Source organism: Festucalex cinctus, chromosome 2 (genome assembly GCF_051991245.1).
Source record: "Festucalex cinctus isolate MCC-2025b chromosome 2, RoL_Fcin_1.0, whole genome shotgun sequence".
Lineage (NCBI taxonomy): Eukaryota > Metazoa > Chordata > Actinopteri > Syngnathiformes > Syngnathidae > Festucalex > Festucalex cinctus.
The window spans coordinates 38,601,193-38,619,656 of NC_135412.1; the positions used below are offsets into that span (position 1 = coordinate 38,601,193).

The 18,464-nt window shown below is 40.0% G+C and overlaps 1 non-coding gene and 1 pseudogene across 2 annotated transcripts in view; one reads left to right on the forward strand and one right to left on the reverse strand.

The window, feature by feature from the left end:
- Window positions 1–1,935: 1,935 nt before the first annotated feature.
- Window positions 1,936–2,007, forward strand: trnaq-uug (transfer RNA glutamine (anticodon UUG)). The gene has a single exon. It is a non-coding gene; the product is annotated as a tRNA-Gln (tRNA).
- Window positions 2,008–2,796: 789 nt separating this feature from the next.
- LOC144014765 (calcitonin gene-related peptide type 1 receptor-like) overlaps window positions 2,797–18,464 on the reverse strand; it is a 28,313-nt pseudogene continuing 12,645 nt past the window's right edge. Inside the window, exons 2-13 of the transcript XR_013282564.1 lie at window positions 16,307–16,364; window positions 15,814–15,988; window positions 12,692–12,799; window positions 12,501–12,613; window positions 12,210–12,301; window positions 11,490–11,619; window positions 11,258–11,407; window positions 11,039–11,099; window positions 7,345–7,411; window positions 7,060–7,278; window positions 5,420–5,461; window positions 2,797–4,493 (exon numbers count right to left, since the gene is read on the reverse strand). The product of XR_013282564.1 is annotated as a calcitonin gene-related peptide type 1 receptor-like (transcript). The remainder of the gene's footprint in view (window positions 4,494–5,419; window positions 5,462–7,059; window positions 7,279–7,344; window positions 7,412–11,038; window positions 11,100–11,257; window positions 11,408–11,489; window positions 11,620–12,209; window positions 12,302–12,500; window positions 12,614–12,691; window positions 12,800–15,813; window positions 15,989–16,306; window positions 16,365–18,464) is intronic.

Here is an 18,464-nt window from a genome sequence, read left to right on the forward strand (position 1 = left end):
CTACCAGCTGACGTTTACTGTCAAAATAAACATATAAAACAAAGACAGTTACATGTTTTTTACAAAACAACATTCTTACTTTTTTCTTTCTTTTTTTGCATAGTTTCCTCAATGTAATGTTTAAGATCATGAAACAAATGGAAATATCAGACAAAGATAACCCAGGTAAACTTAAAATGCCATACTTAGTTTGTTTACTATTCAAAGCTACGTGGCCGTGTGTGAAAAGTACTTGACCCCCTTGTTAATCCTTAACCTTTCCTCCCTGTATAGGAACAGTCTGTGCGTCCGATTACATTGATTCCAGTCATATTACTCAACAACCAAAACATTGATCGGCCACCAGCTTAGTCTTAACATGTCAACTCAAATGTGCATGAGTTGTGGTCTTTAACAGGTCAAAAAGAGCTTGGGGTCAAGTAGGAGGGGTCGACTCACATGTTAGGGCTTGTAAGGGTAGTGATGTGTGTACGTGTGTGTTTTCCCATTAAGCTGTTGCTACAGACTAAGCTGGTAGGACATCAGGTTACCGTATCCTCGAATCACCTGGCTGTTATGGGTGGATGGACAGAGAGAGCAACTTCACTGCAATGCTCAATGTTGAGAAGGCTCAGTCTAATTTAGACCAACAGAAAATAGTACATGACATAATTGTGAAGTGGAACATAAATAATACGAGCTTTTCAAAATTTCAAGCTGACGTAAATGTTAACAGTGTGGTGTGCATTTGTAGCATCTTCAGCCCCTTGTACTCCGCTCAATCCAATCCAGTGTCATCATCCATTATCTAAAAAATGGAAAAAGTATGGCACAACTGCAAACCTACCAAGACATATTCAGTTAAACTGGCCAAGAGGTGGCAGAGCTGTCTAAATCCACAGCTCAACACAGGACAGCTAATTTGTGCGCTCCATAAATCTAATACTGCTTATCACCCTGAACAGAAACAGAACACACCACACCGATTGATCCCGCTGTGAAATATGGTGGTGGGAACATCATGCTGTGGGGATGCTTTTCTTCAGCGGGGACAGGGAAGAGTTGATGGGAAGATGGATGGAGCTACTGTAAATCTAGTGCAATCCCAGAAAAAAATATGATCGGGAGTTGCAAGACTTGAAACTGAGATGGAGATTCATTTTCCGGCAAGACAATGACCCTTAAGATAAAACGAGAGCTGCAATGCAATGTTAGATAGATGAAAGATTATTCATTTGTTAGAATGACCACGTCAAAATCTAGAGTCGACCTAAATCCCATTAAGCTTCTGTAGTAGGACTTTCTGCACCTACATTATCTACAAGTGTACCCCAAAATGTATCCGGTGGTTATTTGCTGCCCCCACGCGGCAATAGTTAGTCGTTACAAGCAGTGCTGCTTGAACGGTGATGATTTTCAGGTTGCGGCGGGTCAAAAGCACGCGTGGTGAAAAGCGAGAGTACGGTCGAGAGCCATCGAAAACCGAAGCCGAAGTAGTTTCTCACAAAAGGGATCAAAAAGGGGTTGCTCTGTAACCCGTTTTTGTTTAGTTGGTCCAAGTGACACTTAAAACGTGTTTGTGGTATTTGCATTGCACGATTTCACTAATAATGTTACGTTTAGGCTATGTTATAAAGACAGTTATGTCGTCTTTGCGAATTAATGAAATGTTGATGTTTCTGAATTCCAGACGCCGCTGAAGAGACATCACACGAGAGTGACGTGTGATTGGTGGAGAAATGAGGAAGCGAATGGGCGCGACATACCGTGGAGCGCAATCGTTTTCGTCGTATTTCTCCTTGTGACGTCAATAATGCGTTCGTCTGCGTAATAGACGAACAAGCATTTTATTTCGGGATATTTACTACGCGTTTGATATAAAGTACTACAAATTTATGTAGCTTGAACAATGAGAATCTATATAAACAAACCGGAATGGGTGGGCAGCCATTAACCGGTCCCATGGTGTAATGGTTAGCACTCTGGACTTTGAATCCAGCGATCCGAGTTCAAATCTCGGTGGGACCTCGTCGTTTTTTTTCCCTTCCCCCTAGCATTCATCGTATGGCCCCCTCATCTGCTTGGTATTCATAGTGGATCTTCACAAGTCACAACACAATTCGCTGTTGATAAAGTAAGTCATTATGGAATCAATATATTATGGATATTTTATTTTACTTAATTGGTCACAAAAAATATTAGCCGCCCCCCCCCCAAAAAAAATAAAATAAAAAATAAAATAAAATATGTAGACTTTGTTCTATCTGCACCAGTGACGTTCAGTCAGGCAAGGCATTTCTAATGCTCTTCTACTAGATGGCATAAGGTACAGTTAAATACCACTTTCCATTCATAGTGCAAACAATAAACAGGCCCAGGTTTCACACTAAATCAAGTTGTATGTGTAAATTAAAGCATGATGATCATTATTTGATCTATACGTTTTGATTTAGCTGTACTGTACTTAGAACATACCTAAAATAGCGTATCCTAATCTTTATTTTGTTGTTTACATCAATAACACACAAATACAGTGTTTCATGACCAAACCTTGAGTATTCAATCTAATCTGCATGATCTGTCAACAATTGGTGTGAGAATTTGGCCTGTGGCCTTTTGTGCTTGTGGCTAGGGTGAGTTCATCATTCAGAACCCAGAGACCGTTATTCTCCCATAATATTGCTGGATAGTTAATTTTCAACAAGACTTAAATACATTCACCCACGTTTGTATTATGCTAATATTCCTGCAATTTGTGACAGCTACGCAAAACAGAATAATACATTTCATCATTGAACATACAAGCTGTTGGGAAAATCACTGTGCATTTATAGTTTTATTAACAGATAAATTGCAATATTGAATACAGGGGATACATATGTATTCCATATCAATATAGTGGTGCCTTTATATACGAGAGACCAGATTTATTAGGAAGGGTGGGGCAAGGTGGAGTGAGCCCAAGCATTCAATTTTGGGGTCATCCAAATGAGGAAGTTGAGCAATGGCATTCAATCAGTGTACATAAATGGCATCCAATCATGAATATCAGAAGTACTGTCCTGTCTCAGCTCCAGCTCATCCAGAAACCTCATAAGGTTAAGTGCTATAGAAAACAGATAAGTGGATAGACATTTTAATATACTATTACTATACTACTACTACTATAAATTAGCTTATTAAAAGGGGGAAAAAGAAATATTTGAGATTATATAGTGCACTTAGAAAGTATGGTAAAGTACTCACTGAATGTCCTTGAGCTGACCAGCAAGAGCCTACACTTGAATAAAAAAATAATAATAATAATAATACCCGTAAACACGTCTATTTGATTTCTTGATTTCTTTCTCTCTTTTCTACTCATTGAACAATTTTCAGCAGTGAAAAGTTAATATTTTGTCCAGAATTAATTTGATAACTTTATTATTTTTCATGTACAATTGATACATTTAAAAAGTAATTTTTCTACCTGCTGTCGACTGATGATGACATCACCAGTGCTGAGGAAGTAGGTAACGACCAATCATGGCTCACCTGTTATCTGGGTTTGGTCAGTAAATTGTGCCATGATTGGTCGTTACCTACGTTCTCACCACTGGTGATGTCATCATCAGTTGACAGCAAGTATAAAAAATACTTTTAAAGGTATTAATTGTACATGAAATATAATGAAGTTATCACATTAATTATAGATAAAATATTAACTTTTTACTGCTAAAAATGGCTCGAGTCAAGTATCCCTTTAAAAAAAACTGCAAAAAAAAATTAGTTCATTTTGTGTTGTGTTTAGAATTTAGAGGAGAAAAAAATATTTATTAATTTATTTATTTTAAGATGACACTGTGTAGAATGTTTTTGCCATCTAGTGGTTAACTAATAGAACGCAACAACCTAAAACTATACTATACATTTAGGCTCTCCTCTCTTATTAGCCCACAACTATTAGAGGCCTGGCAGTCTCTACAGTTGTTCCCTATGGACACTATATGAGCAAATGAGCAATAAATCTTACCTCTCCAGTCACATAAAATATATAATGTACATAAAATTACTATAAGGACTACAATACGATACAAATGATGTATTTAATAGTGTATTCATGTGCATAAAGCTCAGTTGTTGTCTCAAAATGTGTGAAAAACATATGCTTGTTTTGCAAGTGCTCTTACAATATATAGGATTGTTATTATTATTATTATTATTACTTTACATTTAAAAAAGTGCCCATTCAGCTGTTACATTTCAGTGGGCTGAGACTTGCTCAGCACGTCCACCTCCCCGTTGCTGCACTCCACACTTTTCCCTTGCTGCCTGCCGGACAGGAAGCGCACGTTCTCGCCACTTTTCCAGTGGGTATCGGGTTGTTCCATGCTGACGGTGGCACGACTGGTTTCTGTGATTGATGAATTGTTGTGGTAGCTGAAGTGGCTGTTGCTGACAGGGGTCTCTCCCCAGCCAGTCTTACCCCACGCTGATTTCCACTGGGCCCATTTTCTCTGCAGCGCTGTTTGGGCCTGTTGGCGACAACAAAGAGGTGGTGATAGTCGAAATCCAAACCACAAGGGTCCCTGCTTTTGGCCGCGCCCAGCTCACATTCATTGCATGTGACTCCTATGACCCCTCCCGTGCGTGGTGAGGTCATTGGAAGGGGGACCCGCATTGTCCTTTCGGACTGAGTCCCGTTGGGCCCCATGAGTGCAGGCCCAGCCACCAGGCACTCGCCATCGAACCCATTGTTGTAATATAATCCATTATTATTCCTCATAGAGGTCTTTTAAAGGGATAAAATGCGGAATAATAATCCATTATTATTCCTCATCGAGGTCTTTTAAAGGGATATTGACTCAGTGAGCCATTTTTAGCAGTAAAAAGTTAACATTTTGTCTAATTTCTGTGATAATGTTATCATTTTTCATATACAATTAATACCTTTGAAAACTAATTTTTACACTTGCTGTCGACTGAAGATGACATCACCTGTGCTGAGGAAGAAGGTAATGACCAATCACGGCTCAGTTTACTGGCCAAACCCAGAAAAGAGGTGCACATGAAAAATAATGAAGTTATCAAATTCTGGACAAAATATTAACTTTTCACTGCTGAAAATGGCCCAATGAGTCAAATATCCCTTTAAGCCATGGTTTTGTCTGCCCTCTCACCTAGTATCTGTTTGCCATGGGTGACCCTGTCAGGGAGTAAAGCATCAGGCAACTTACCTCCTTGGATCATTGGGACACACAAACCCATCCATCATGATAAGGTGATGGCTCATGGTGGGGTATACCCATCTCTTGGCCCACATAATTGCCTGATCCTTTTCACCAAACACCACAAATGAATGAAGAAACTGATGCTCAACAGATTACATGATCAATATACTTTTTTAGAATTAGAACCTAACTAATGCAGTATCATTCAGTCTTTGTGTGTATTAACATACCTCACTATTGCAGAAACATAATATAAATGCCACTAGCAGTCCCTGTAAAACAAAAAGATCAAACATGAAAAACGGCAAAGTACATACAGTAGTGGTTCTGAATTACATGAACTAAAAGACAATAAGTTCAATAAAACATTACTCTATTCATCTGTTGCATTTGGATTTTCACTAAAGGCCTCCTCCCAAATAAACTAAGATGTACCCCTATAATAGCAGTGTTGAGAGGTAATTAAGTAAAAATACTAGTGCTGTCAAAGTTAAAGCGTGAACTAATTAATTAATAACAGTAAATTAATTAAATCATTTATGTCATTTTACCGAAAACACCTACAAAAAGGTGCACCCAAAGTAAATTTGAAGCTGTTTTTGAACCATTTTGTGTATCAGCATAGGTTTTTTTTTTATTTTATTTTATTTTTTAAAGATAACACTATGAATTTTTGCTACCGGTAGGACATCCACAAGATAAGAGGTTAACGCAGATTAATCACAGTATACATACATAATATACATAACTACATGCATTAACGTAAAGTTTTACAAATGTTTACATATGTCACTCAGAGTATTTGTTCATGTCAAAATATTGGGGTAATTTTTTACCCCCATTTTAAATTATGTAATTAACTGATTAGAAAAAGACGAAAAAGAATGAACATGCTCAGTGGATAAGATTTTGTGAAGACGTCTTCATAATAATAATTAGGGGTGTTAAAAAAAAATCGATTAGGCAATATATCGCGATACTACAGCACGCAATTCTCGAATCGATTCAATAGGCAGCCGAATCGATTTTTAACATCCATTTTTGATGGAAAAATATTCAACAAAATGTCTAACTTTCACACCTTAAGCATGGAAGAATGTTATCTTATTAGAACATTAAGCCTTAATATTTTATTTCAATGCTGTTCAAACATGAAAAATGTTACAACCTGTTTGTTAAATACAGTGGCTCACAGTTATAAAACTGAAGTTTCAGATCAATAAATAATACATTTTCATACAAACCTTACAGTGTACATGTATAAGTTTACTGAATGGTATTTTCTAAATTTGAGTAAAAAATAAAATAAAAATCGCAACAATCGACTTGACTAAATTCATATCGAGATTAATCGGTATCGAATCGAATCGTGACCTATGAATCGTGATACGGATCGACTCGTCAGGTACTAGGCAATTTACACCCCTAATAATAATAATAATAATAATAATAATGATAATAATAATAATAATGTCAAAAAAATTAACACATAACAGGTGCTCTTTAAATTTGCTGGGCAAAAAATATTGATAAAAAAGCCTTTTAAATTAGGCGATTATTCGTGATTACCGGTAATCAAAATTCGAAAGTGTGATCAATATGATTAAAAAAAAAATTAATCATTTGACAGCTTCTTTTATGTACAGTAAATACAAATACACTGTTGCTATTACTTTTGTGCATAAGGACACTTTGTACTTTTTGTTAAGTGCAGGAGTTAAATCAGTACTTCTTACACCTTTGCCCCAGATTTCTGGCTGCTACTCTCTGCAAATGAGTAAATAAACGCCACAAACCACGACCAGAGGAAATATAGTAATCTGACTAGTTTTGTGTTTTTATGGCTATGCAAAAGTTGAATGGTTTTTACCTGGAAATGGCAGAAGATATTTACAAAGAAGTCACAGATGGCCCGACTGATGCGTCCCTCGGGCCTCCAGGGAAAAAGAATGAACTGGACTCCTAGCAGAGGGATGAGGATGAGCGTGGCTCTCACAGCCTTCATGTAGGTAGTGGACTCGGCACAGTGGGTCTCCTTCAGCTTGGTGATCAGAACCCGCAAAATGTTCAGGAGGAAGAACAAGTTCACCTGGACACAAGAAGAAAAGTGAATGCGCGTGGAAATTATTGTTGTAAACACTGATCAATTACTCACCAGCAGTGCCACTTGAATGGGTCCGTGAATGATGTAGAGCAGGTAAGTGTTTGAGTTGATCCAACACCTAAGACACATACAGGGTGAGTTAACATCACCACAATAAGGCACAACAACAGTGGTTGTTTCTAGGGGTGTTAAAAAAAATCGATTCGGCAATATATCGCGATACTACAGCACGCAATTCTCGAATCGATTCAATAGGCAGCCGAATCGATTTTTTTTAACATCCATTTTTGATGGAAAAATATTAAACAGAACGTCTAACTTTCACACCTTAAGCATGGAAGAATGTTCTATTAATGGAACATTAAGCCTTAATATTTTATTTCAATGCTATTCTAACATGAAAAAGGTTACAACCTGTCACGCCGCCACCGGCGTGACGGCCCATGCTTTTATCTTTGTGTTCATGTTTCCTGTATTACTTTGAAAATCCTAACTCTCCTATCACCCCAGGTCACTTACCCTTCCTGCCGCTCCATAATCACCGGTCCCCGCCCATGATAATGAACACCTGCCACCAATCAAGACAGACAATAAAAGCCACCTGCATTCTCCCCTCCGTTGCCGAAGTGTCACAGTCAGTGCATGGAAGAGTCCCACAGACCTCGAGTCCTTGTTCCAGTTGCCTTGTTGTTTTGCCTTGTTTTTGTGCCTTATCCTCCACAGCGGAGCGCCCTTAGTTACCCCTTGTGCCTTGAGCCTTGTTTCCTCCCTAGCGGAGCGCCTTTTGTTGTCCCCTGTACCTGTTGCCTGTTTTTTCCTCCCCAGTGGAGCGTTTTTAGTTCTCCACTTTTTGATTCCCCTTTCTCCTCTCAAGTTGAGAGTAGACAGCTGTTGGCCGGAAATAAACCTATTGCCTTTGTGGCCTACCTTTATCCTGCGTCTGAGTCCTACCTCTCCTCGTCGTGGAGTCCTACCTCTCCTCGTCGTGGAGTCCTACCTCTCCTCGTCGTGTCAGTACACTTCGGCCAGCATGGACCCAGCAGGAAAGGTCGAGGCTGCGCTGCAGGGCCTTGAGGTCCGGCTTGCCAACCAGGAAAAGGTTCAGCAAGCCGTGATTTCGCAGATGGAGGAGCTGTCGAGCCGGGTCCACGAACTGGTGAGCCAAACGCGGCGTCGAGCTCCAACCCCCACCGGACAGCTACCCCTCCCCGAACTCTCCGTCCCGACCACGTCATTCACGGGGTAGGATTGAGACCGGCCTCCCCAGAACGATACTCCGGTGAACCTGGATAATGTCAGACTTTTCTCACGGAGTGTGACATCCATTTTGAACACTCACCACAGGCATTTTCCACAGCTCGGTCCCGGGTAGCCTTCATGGTGTCCCACCTGACTGGACGAGTCAAGACCTGGGCAACCGCGGAATGGGCCAGGGGCTCCTCGGTCTGCCAAAATGTACAGGATTTTCAAGCCGCCTTGCGCCAGGTCTTTGATCCCGACAACAATGACCGAGAGAAGGCACGTGCATTGAGCCGGCTCCAACAAGGCAAAGAACCCGTCAGCGATTACGCAATCCGCTTTCGCACCTTGGCCACAAACAGTGGCTGGAACTCCACAGCATTACAGGACCACTTTCTGAAAGGACTCTCACCCGCCATACAAAAACTCCTGATTCCCGTGGACCTTCCAACCGACTTGGATGCTCTGATCTCCCTAGCGATTCGTGCTGATCATCGCCGACGGGAGTTGACCAAGTCCAGCGGGCACCATAGAAGGGTGGAACCAACCCCCTTTTCATCGCCAATGGAAATCGAAATGCCACAGCTCATCTTGCCTCCCTGACCAGCGCCAAGGGAAGTGCGTAACGTCGAGGAGGAACCCATGCAGCTTGGTCGGGCCCAGTTAACCACCGAGGAGCGACAGCGTCGCCGCCAAGAAGGCCGCTGCTTCTACTGTGGTGAACTTGGTCATCTGGTGGGAACTTGCACCGTGAAAAGAGGTTCACCGGTGAGTTTCCCGTCACCCCGACCTGCTAAGACACAAAGAATCACGCAAGCCCAGATACGCCACCATGCTATGACCATTGACATGCCAGCACTCATCGACTCCGGTTCCGACGAGAGCCTCATGGACTGGGGCCTCGTTAAGCAAGTACGAGCCACCACCGAACCCCTTCCCCGGATCATCCAGGCCAGAGCCCTGAATGGCAAGGAGCTCTTCAGCATCACCCACATCACCGAACCCCTGGAAGTACGAATTGGACAACATATCGAAAATCTCCGTTTCCACGTAATCCAAGCTTCGGCTCCCACTTTGGTTCTGGGGCATCCTTGGCTACGTCAACACAAGCCTGCCTCGCCAAGTCTGCCACGCCTCGTCAAGTTTGCCAAGCCTGCCACGCCAAGTCTGCCACGCCTCGCCAAGTCTGCCAAGTCTACCAAGTCAAACCGGTCCACGAGATTCCCGAGGTACCTTCCGAACCTGATCTTTCGTGAAAATAAAATCTGTTATCTGGAACATCCTGAACGGCCCCGACGGGACTCTCGTCTTGCGTCGGGGACGCCCTCCTGAACTGCCTCTTGCCTGGGACGGATAGGTGGACCGTGTTCCCACCCCCGTGCCCCCTTCCGCCCGCCCTTGTTTTGTTTGGACTTTTTATGTGGAAGGCCGTCATGAGCCGGCCATTGAGGGGGGGGTACTGTCACGCCGCCACCGGCGTGACGGCCCATGCTTTTATCTTTGTGTTCATGTTTCCTGTATTACTTTGAAAATCCTAACTCTCCTATCACCCCAGGTCACTTACCCTTCCTGCCGCTCCATAATCACGGGTCCCCGCCCATGATAATGAACACCTGCCACCAATCAAGACAGACAATAAAAGCCACCTGCATTCTCCCCTCCGTTGCCAAAGTGTCACAGTCAGTGCATGGAAGAGTCCCACAGACCTCGAGTCCTTGTTCCCGTTGCCTTGTTGTTTTGCCTTGTTTTTGTGCCTTATCCTCCACAGCGGAGCGCCCTTAGTTACCCCTTGTGCCTTGAGCCTTGTTTCCTCCCTAGCGGAGCGCCTTTTGTTGTCCCCTGTACCTGTTGCCTGTTTTTTCCTCCCCAGTGGAGCGTTTTTAGTTCTCCACTTTTTGATTCCCCTTTCTCCTCTCAAGTTGAGAGTAGACAGCTGTTGGCCGGAAATAAACCTATTGCCTTTGTGGCCTACCTTTATCCTGCGTCTGAGTCCTACCTCTCCCCGCCGTGTCACAACCTGTTTGTTAAATACAGTGGCTCACAGTTATAAAACTGAAGTTTCAGATCAATAAATAATACAATTTCATACAAATCTTACAGTGTACATGTACAAGTTCACGGAATGGTATTTTCTAAATTTGAGTAAAAAAAAAACAAAAAAATCGCAAAAATCGACTTGTAAATTCATATTGGCATTAATCGGTATCGAAATGAATCGTGACCTATGAATCGTGATACGGATCGAATCGTCAGGTACGAGGCAATTCACACCCCTAGTTGTTTCTAACACTAACTGCTGATCCACCCAAAGGCAAAACAAAACAAGAACAAAAAAAAAAACTTAATCCCAACCTCCAAAGTTAAGATTAATGTGAAATTGATTAAACCACTGATTATACCACTACAATCCTAACCCGGACCATTCATGACCCTATCCACTAATTCTTGATGACATCCCTACCCTGCCCGCGACCCTTGTGAGGAATAAGCGGTCCTGTTTGCTTACTTGTCATTGAAGAAGAGCTCACGAGCCACAGCATAGGTGATAGCAGGAATGATAGGAAACCCTGAAGATAGACACACAAAAAAAACAACTCTTTTAGCCCTTGTTCTTCGTATATTTTGACTTATTTCATGTTAAGCAAAACCTCTGACATTCATTGGTGGAATCTTAGACACGTATTCAAAAGGGCATGCAATGATGGTGAGTGGAGACAGCACTTACCCCACCCCAAGACATAGTACCAGAAGAGTTTCTGCTCTCCGACAAAGACAGCCACGATGATGAGCGTGTGAAGGTAAATCCCCTCACACAGCATCCAGAAGTAGTTTGCAATGTGTACTGGGTGAGCACCGCCAACACTTTACAGCTCACCTGCCAGAGAGAAGGTGTGATTTGTACTGTTTGGACAGAGTCAATTAGATGTTATTTCATTGTTACAATGCAGTGAACTCACAGGGTTGCTTGTGCTTATGGCCTGGTTGTTGGCTGCTGTCAGAGAGAGCCACATGATGGTTACAATTGAGTTTAAAATGAAGGAGAGGAACATGTTCTTGTGGAGGGAGATTCTCTGGCAGCTAAGGCTCCTGAAAAAGTGGCAAAAGTGTAGCTTTTATATGGATTTAGCCACTATGATACCAAAACAGTTTAATGGAATTTCAAAACCATCTTACAATCTTCCCCTTATAAATGCCTTGCAGATCATAGGCTATAGAAAACATGTACCACAAATATGAGCATTTTACAATTCGTAAATAAACACCAATTACCAAGCACTAACTTCTGTTGTTTGCTAGCTTGAGTTTTCACTCAGTCACTCAGGGGAGCTAAAACATACACATGGCAAAGACTATGAATTCACCATATACAAAGAACAGTCATGCTGTATCACTAGTCTTATTATCCAGCATTTTTGTGACATTTAGTGGTATTATAACACGTTTCAGAAAAACAGAAATGAGTTTTTCAGTAAAAAAAAAAAAAAAGCTGATGACAGGTTCCGCAGAAAACAAATGCGAAGAGGTGAATTTGTGAAGAGTGAAGAGGAAATAGGCAATGATTGACTTTACAGGCTTTTTTTTTTTTTTTTTTTGGTTTACCCTCATCGGAGCAAAATAAAAGTGATCATACCCGTACAGATATTTGACAGGAAGTGAAAGGACTAAAATTCACTCACTTGAAATATGAGAAGATGATGAGGCAGATGATGAGGGAGACAATGGAGAGGCCATGACCCACCATAGCCAGGTAGTACAAACTGATGGCAAACTGTACAAAACAAGTAGAAATCACTTTAAGCTGAATTATTTTTCACCTAAATCGAGTCTCTAAAATGATATCCATGGCAGAGCTTCAAATTCAATGTTGAAAGTCCAACAAGATTTGAAGCCGAGACCGCTCGACTCTGAGGCAGACGTGCCAACCAGTAGCTTTTCCTACGAAACAGATTTGAGTGCATTATTTTCACCTTCAGTTTGTCCTTGGTGTAGATCTGGCACTGGGTGTAGTTGGACCATACTCTCTTGCTCTCTGGGTGGTGGAACCATTGTCCATCATCATTACAAACTTTGGTCACTTTTTCTATTAGACAAGATGGTAAAATTAACCTTGTGTGACCTGTTGTTTAATTATTTTGGATTGGCCTTCTCCTGGCCTCACCAGCAGGGTCAAAATCGTGGAAGTATTCAGGGCACATCTGTATAACCGTCCCTGGAGGTGAATCCTCCCAACACAGCCAGCCGTCCCATGTGCGGTTACAGTAATTACCTGCAGGGGGCAGTAGATACAAGAAATATGAGGGAGATGTGAGGCGTCTGGAAAAGTCTGACGGCATGAAATAAAAGGAATACAATCATTGCATTCAGACACCAAGTCAAAATAGTTCGAAATTTGATTAAAGATGAATTTTCATTCAAGTCTGCAGCTGGTAGTTTTTGTATCATTGTGTTATCTACTAATTTATATGGTTGACTATTAACTACTTTTCGTCAAAATTTCCCTAAATGATAGTAGCTATGATAATCATGATATAAAATCATCTACATATCTATCTACTACTATTTTATACATATTTGCCACAAAAGCTCGAAAAACTACATTTGAAGCCTTGACCTCTGAGTACCTAACACAACAAGGAAAAAAAAAATCTAAATGGATGGATGGATGCAATATGGCAATTTGTGAGTGTGAGAATTTTTTTTTTTTTAGAAAATGGAAACTCAATTGTTACAGCGAACAGAGCCCCAAAACAAATGCACATAACAGAATCACGAAGGTGGGCAAGAACTTATAGCTGCATTCAAAACTCCGTCATATAAATTTACTAGTCAACAAAGATTGCATTGTCCACACAAACTAACTCGCTGCAGCTGGGCCACTCAAACGAGGCCAACAATAGACGGAAGCCCGATAGTAGCAGGTTTCTGAGCGGCATGATGGGAAGCCGATCACGAAATAACATTTCAAAGGCAGATTAGAGCCGAGCAGCAGCAAAAAGCTGTGCCACCAGACAAAGGCCAAGTTTCCTTTCTTTCATACTCACATCCTCTTTCTTTGCAGCAACCACAGTATATTCGAATGAATTACTGGAGCACCAAACACAAAGGTTATCTAAGGTGAATGAGAGACAACTTGAACAAATGTATTTTTGTATCTTTTTACAGTTTGAAATGGCTGTTATTATATGCAAGTTTGTTTTCTCCAATGCCTTTGCTAGGCAGCTGTAAAGAATTAAAATGGAATGGTGAAAAGGTTGACTTCAGACCGTGAGAGGCTGCTTGTCCACCTCTGATTTGTTTTGGATTTTCCTATTGTATATAATGAGTACGAATTTCTGCCGTATATTATTAGACCCAGTTTTACATTATTATCAAATGTATATGTATATATATATATATATATATATATATATATATGCTGTCAAAGTTAAAGCATTAACTAATTAATTAATCACAAAAAATATCGCAATAATCATTGCATTACCACAGATTAATCGCACTATTAATTTTGACCGCAGATGATTCTTTTTAAGCCGACAGTGGATGGCTACATTAAAGGTAGCTGTTGGAGTTTGAGCAATAAACATAACTACATGCATTAAAGTAAAGCATTTAATAAATGTTTACATATGCCGTAGGTCATTTTTTTCTCCATTTTAAATCATGCAAATAATTAATTGATTAGAAAAAGCAGGATGAGCATGTGCAGTGGATATACATTTTTGAAGATGTCCTCATAACAATAAATGTCAAAAAAATTAATGCATAACAGGTGCGCTTCAAATTTAGCGGGCAAAATATGTTGGGGGAAAAAAAGCCTTTTTAAGTCAGTGATTAATCATGATTAATCAAAATTCTAAAATGTGATTAATCTGATTAAAAAATGTAATCGTTTGACAGCTCTAATATATATATATATATATATATATATATATATATATATATATATATATATATATACACGTTTACCACAGTTCATGTGGTCAGTCCTTATGTGTGCGTACGCATGATCTGAGGTTGTCCTAAATTTGTTGTCACAATACGCACAAATTCAAGTACAGAGATATTGAAGAAGCACACATTTGTACACAAAGTAAACAAAAAATTAAGTAAATTAAACCAGTGTAATACTAAATTTGCAGTTCATCATGACACCCAACTTGTGGATAAGTGAGCAGGTAATCATTTTCATAAAATTTAAGAGTCGGAGGCAGTCACCTTCAAAGTTGTTGAGGATTAGTGTTACAAAAAAGCAAACCACATGCAGTGATAATCCTTTTATGATTGCTCAACTGCGGTATCATACAACTTAAAGGTAAAGTATATTTGTCCATAAAGGATTGCTTGTATTTCAGATTATACAAATTTGGAGGTGTATGGCTTGTGAAGTTCCACAATATTTGCTCTTTTTTTGTTGTTTTTTTTTCTAGGGCTCCACCTACAGGTTTGAAGTGTAACTAACGTATGACATTAGGATGGATACAAATGGGCTGCTACAAACTTCTGTGAGAAAAGGTTAAAAAAATAACAAAATAAAAATAAAAAATCGGACTATTGCTAATGTGCTAAATAAGTCATCTGTGTTTACAGTACCCTGCTAGTAGAGACAGTAGGATCCTCCCAACTACATACAAGTACAGACAATGCTGCTAGCCCTACTGCCTGTGTGGGGAAAAAACAATTCAGGCAAAAAAAAAAAAATGGATATCATTATCTATCTAGGCTGCACCTCCTGTCCTAAAGTGAAGCAACTTAGTGTGCAAGCAATTTAAAAAAAAGTCAATGTTCTGTTATGTTCGAACGTAGTTAAAATTGAGGTTTTACATTTAGATGCGAGGGAATATGGGAAAATATTTTTAGGAGATGGAGCTTGGGGTTACTGGTGTTTTTTTTTAACTGTTATTGTGCACTTAATTAACAAAAAATAAAATTTTGAATGAAAATCAGTTTCTCATTTATGCCTTGTTACAATCATGTTACAGTAAGTGTAATGTAAATGCAGTAGCCTAATAATGTAGTAGATCTGTTGTGTTTTATTGTGTGTGCCGTGTAACTGTAGCAAAAGGAGGTTTTGTTTTGTTATTTTTGTATGTTGGTGGTTTGAGGAAGAATTCCCCCCCCCGCCAAAAAAAAAAAAAATCCTATCCACTTTCACCCCTGATTAACAGTAACCCTGTTGACTTTGTCATATGGTGTCTTTAAATTTCACTTGAACTGGAAGGGAAATGGTAACTGGCCTACGACGACACAGTTGGATGAGCGGGTATTGTAAGATGACGTCACCTTCCTCTGCTCGCGGTGGATCACGGATTATCTTCAGGTAGCACTCGAACTGCGCAGCCAGGATCTGGTGACTTTTCATTCCCGGTACGGTGGATATGTTGCCCAAATTCTCTTGCTGTTCCTGCAAAGCTAACTCATCCGCAGTCATGTACTCCACATCCTCGCACCGTGAAACCTGTAAAATGTACTCATAAAGATTTCATTCCAAGAAGACCCACCTTTTCCTCACTTTGTTTACTCACTCACTTCATTGTTGTATCACACACGATACAATAAACATTAACGAACTACACAGTATGGACTGCCTTGAAGAAAGTCTGCTCGGCAGAGAGGTACAACACGTCATCATTTAAAAGAAATAGGCCTCTTGCTTTGAAACAAAACAATAATGGCCTTCAGGACACCATAAAAATCAAAAGTGTTCTTTTTTTGGCAATAAAAAGCAAGCTAAGCTGGCTAAAATCACAAACAAAGGGCGTAGTAGTGGTCTTACCTCTGAGCCCAGCACCAGTGCAAATATCAGTGATAGGGTTCTAGTCCTCCACATGTCACTACAGAAGAAACAATAAAACACATTAGAAGACATTATTTGTGGTACAGTATTGGTGTTCTTACGTTGTTCATCTAGCAGGGAAAAAAAGTCAGTGAAACACATTTGTTTATCATCGGGCAAAAGGGAAGCAAGTTTCCTAAAGTCTAGAAAAAGCCAATATTTGAGAAAGTATAATTAAGATAGCAGAAAGGTAGGAATTGTTAACAATTAGGTGTTTCTTCTGTTCGATGAGCTTTAAATCCTTAAGGGGATACTTTACTTATTTAGCCATTTTGGCAGTCAAACATTAATATTTTGCCTATAATAAATTTGATACTTTAATTATTTTGCATGTACAATTAGTACCTTTTAAAAGAACACATTTTGCAGCTTGCTGTCGACTGAAAATGACATCACAAGGGCTCAGGTAACCAATCACAGCTCAGCTTGCGAATGTCACATGACCAAACCTAGAAAACAGGTGAGCTGTGATTGGTTACCTGAGCCCTTGTGATGTAATTTTCTGTCGACAGCAAGTTGCAAAATGTGTTTTTAAAGGTACTAATTGTATGGGACAAATAATGAAACTATCAAATTAATTATAGACAAAAAAATAACTTTATTGCTATAATGGGCTAAACAAGTGAAGTATCTCTTTAAGGGGAGAAAAACAGCCTGACCATTTAGTTGTATTACATATTGTTGTTAACCGAGTCTAACGGTGATTGTGCTGACTATTTCCTGTAAAAGCATCTTTCAACAGAACATAATCGTGGGAAACGCAAGACCCAGCCATGACTCAATGTGACCCGAGTACACAGTGGAATTTTAAAGGTCGAGCGCAATCCAGGACACTGATTGCCTCCTAATTTGCGGCAATGTTAAAAGTATTTCCCCACAGTAAAATGGAAATTAGCGGTGCTGCAAAAAACAATTTGAATCAGAGAGTTGGTTTTGATTTAACAGAGGCGAGTGCATTGAATCAAACCGAAATATTCCACTTTAAAATACTACATTGTTAAATATGTATCGAATCATCAAAACAGTCTGTGATTGCATGAAAAAAAGCCTAAGCTGATACTACAGTCCTAGAATGCAGCGATTCCCAGAATGATTGCATTGTCACACACGTTCCTCAATTCCCCAGCTGGGAGTGTAAGCAGTCGTTATTAGATTTTCCACCAATGTGAATGGCTAGACATTTAGCATTTTATACATATCTTGTGATCGGGTGTCACGACTTAATTCGAGGATCTGATTAAAAAAATGTAACTAATTACATTTGCAATTAATTAGTTTTGGATTGTGATGCGAAAACACTTTTACAGGATTTGTCCACAATTAGTTCTAAAGTTGTGTAAAGCATCTTTGTGAAACAAATAAAGATACTGTATAAGCATCCCACTTCACTAAATTTATTGTTAAATTTACGTTCAGGTTTAATATTAGTTTTACGGTTGTTTTTCTATGGTGAAAAATGTCAATGGAAAGGCATTTTGTGTGTTCTAGTATGCCCAAGCACAGTCAAACCAAAGTTGCAGCCTATTTAGGTAAATTCAATCAAAAACCGAAATGCAGATTTGGACATGGCACAAAGGCAAAAAGGGAAATGGGTGGCTTGTCATAAGGCAGTGCGCAGACTGCATAGTGAACATTTGTGAAGCTTGTAAAATCTGATCTACTTTGTATTAGCAAGTATTGTTTCATTTATTTGCTAATTGCACTGCACACGCTCATGAGCACCCCGACAGTGTTTTTATTTAAAAAGTGAGTCACTTGTAGACAGGTACTCGATAAATAAAGAAAAGCCCGCCTTGTATGTTACATAAACAGCTGCCTCCAGCAATGTATTGTTCCATTTAAGACTCGTAATGTCAAACACACTTGGGTATTATAACCCCTTGTTGGAGAACAACTGTCCCTAGCAAACATTATGACCATAACTGTACCATGGCCAAGTAGTTTGGGTTGCTCCCAAGAAAATAACTCCCCTTCAATGGGATGATGACTTTTGTTTGGAGGACGACGGACTGCCGGTGTCTTCCAAGCATTCCTTTAAAGGAGCCCACTTTTTGTACTGGCCCATGTTTAGACTGTCAAAGAGTAATTGTGTTGTACT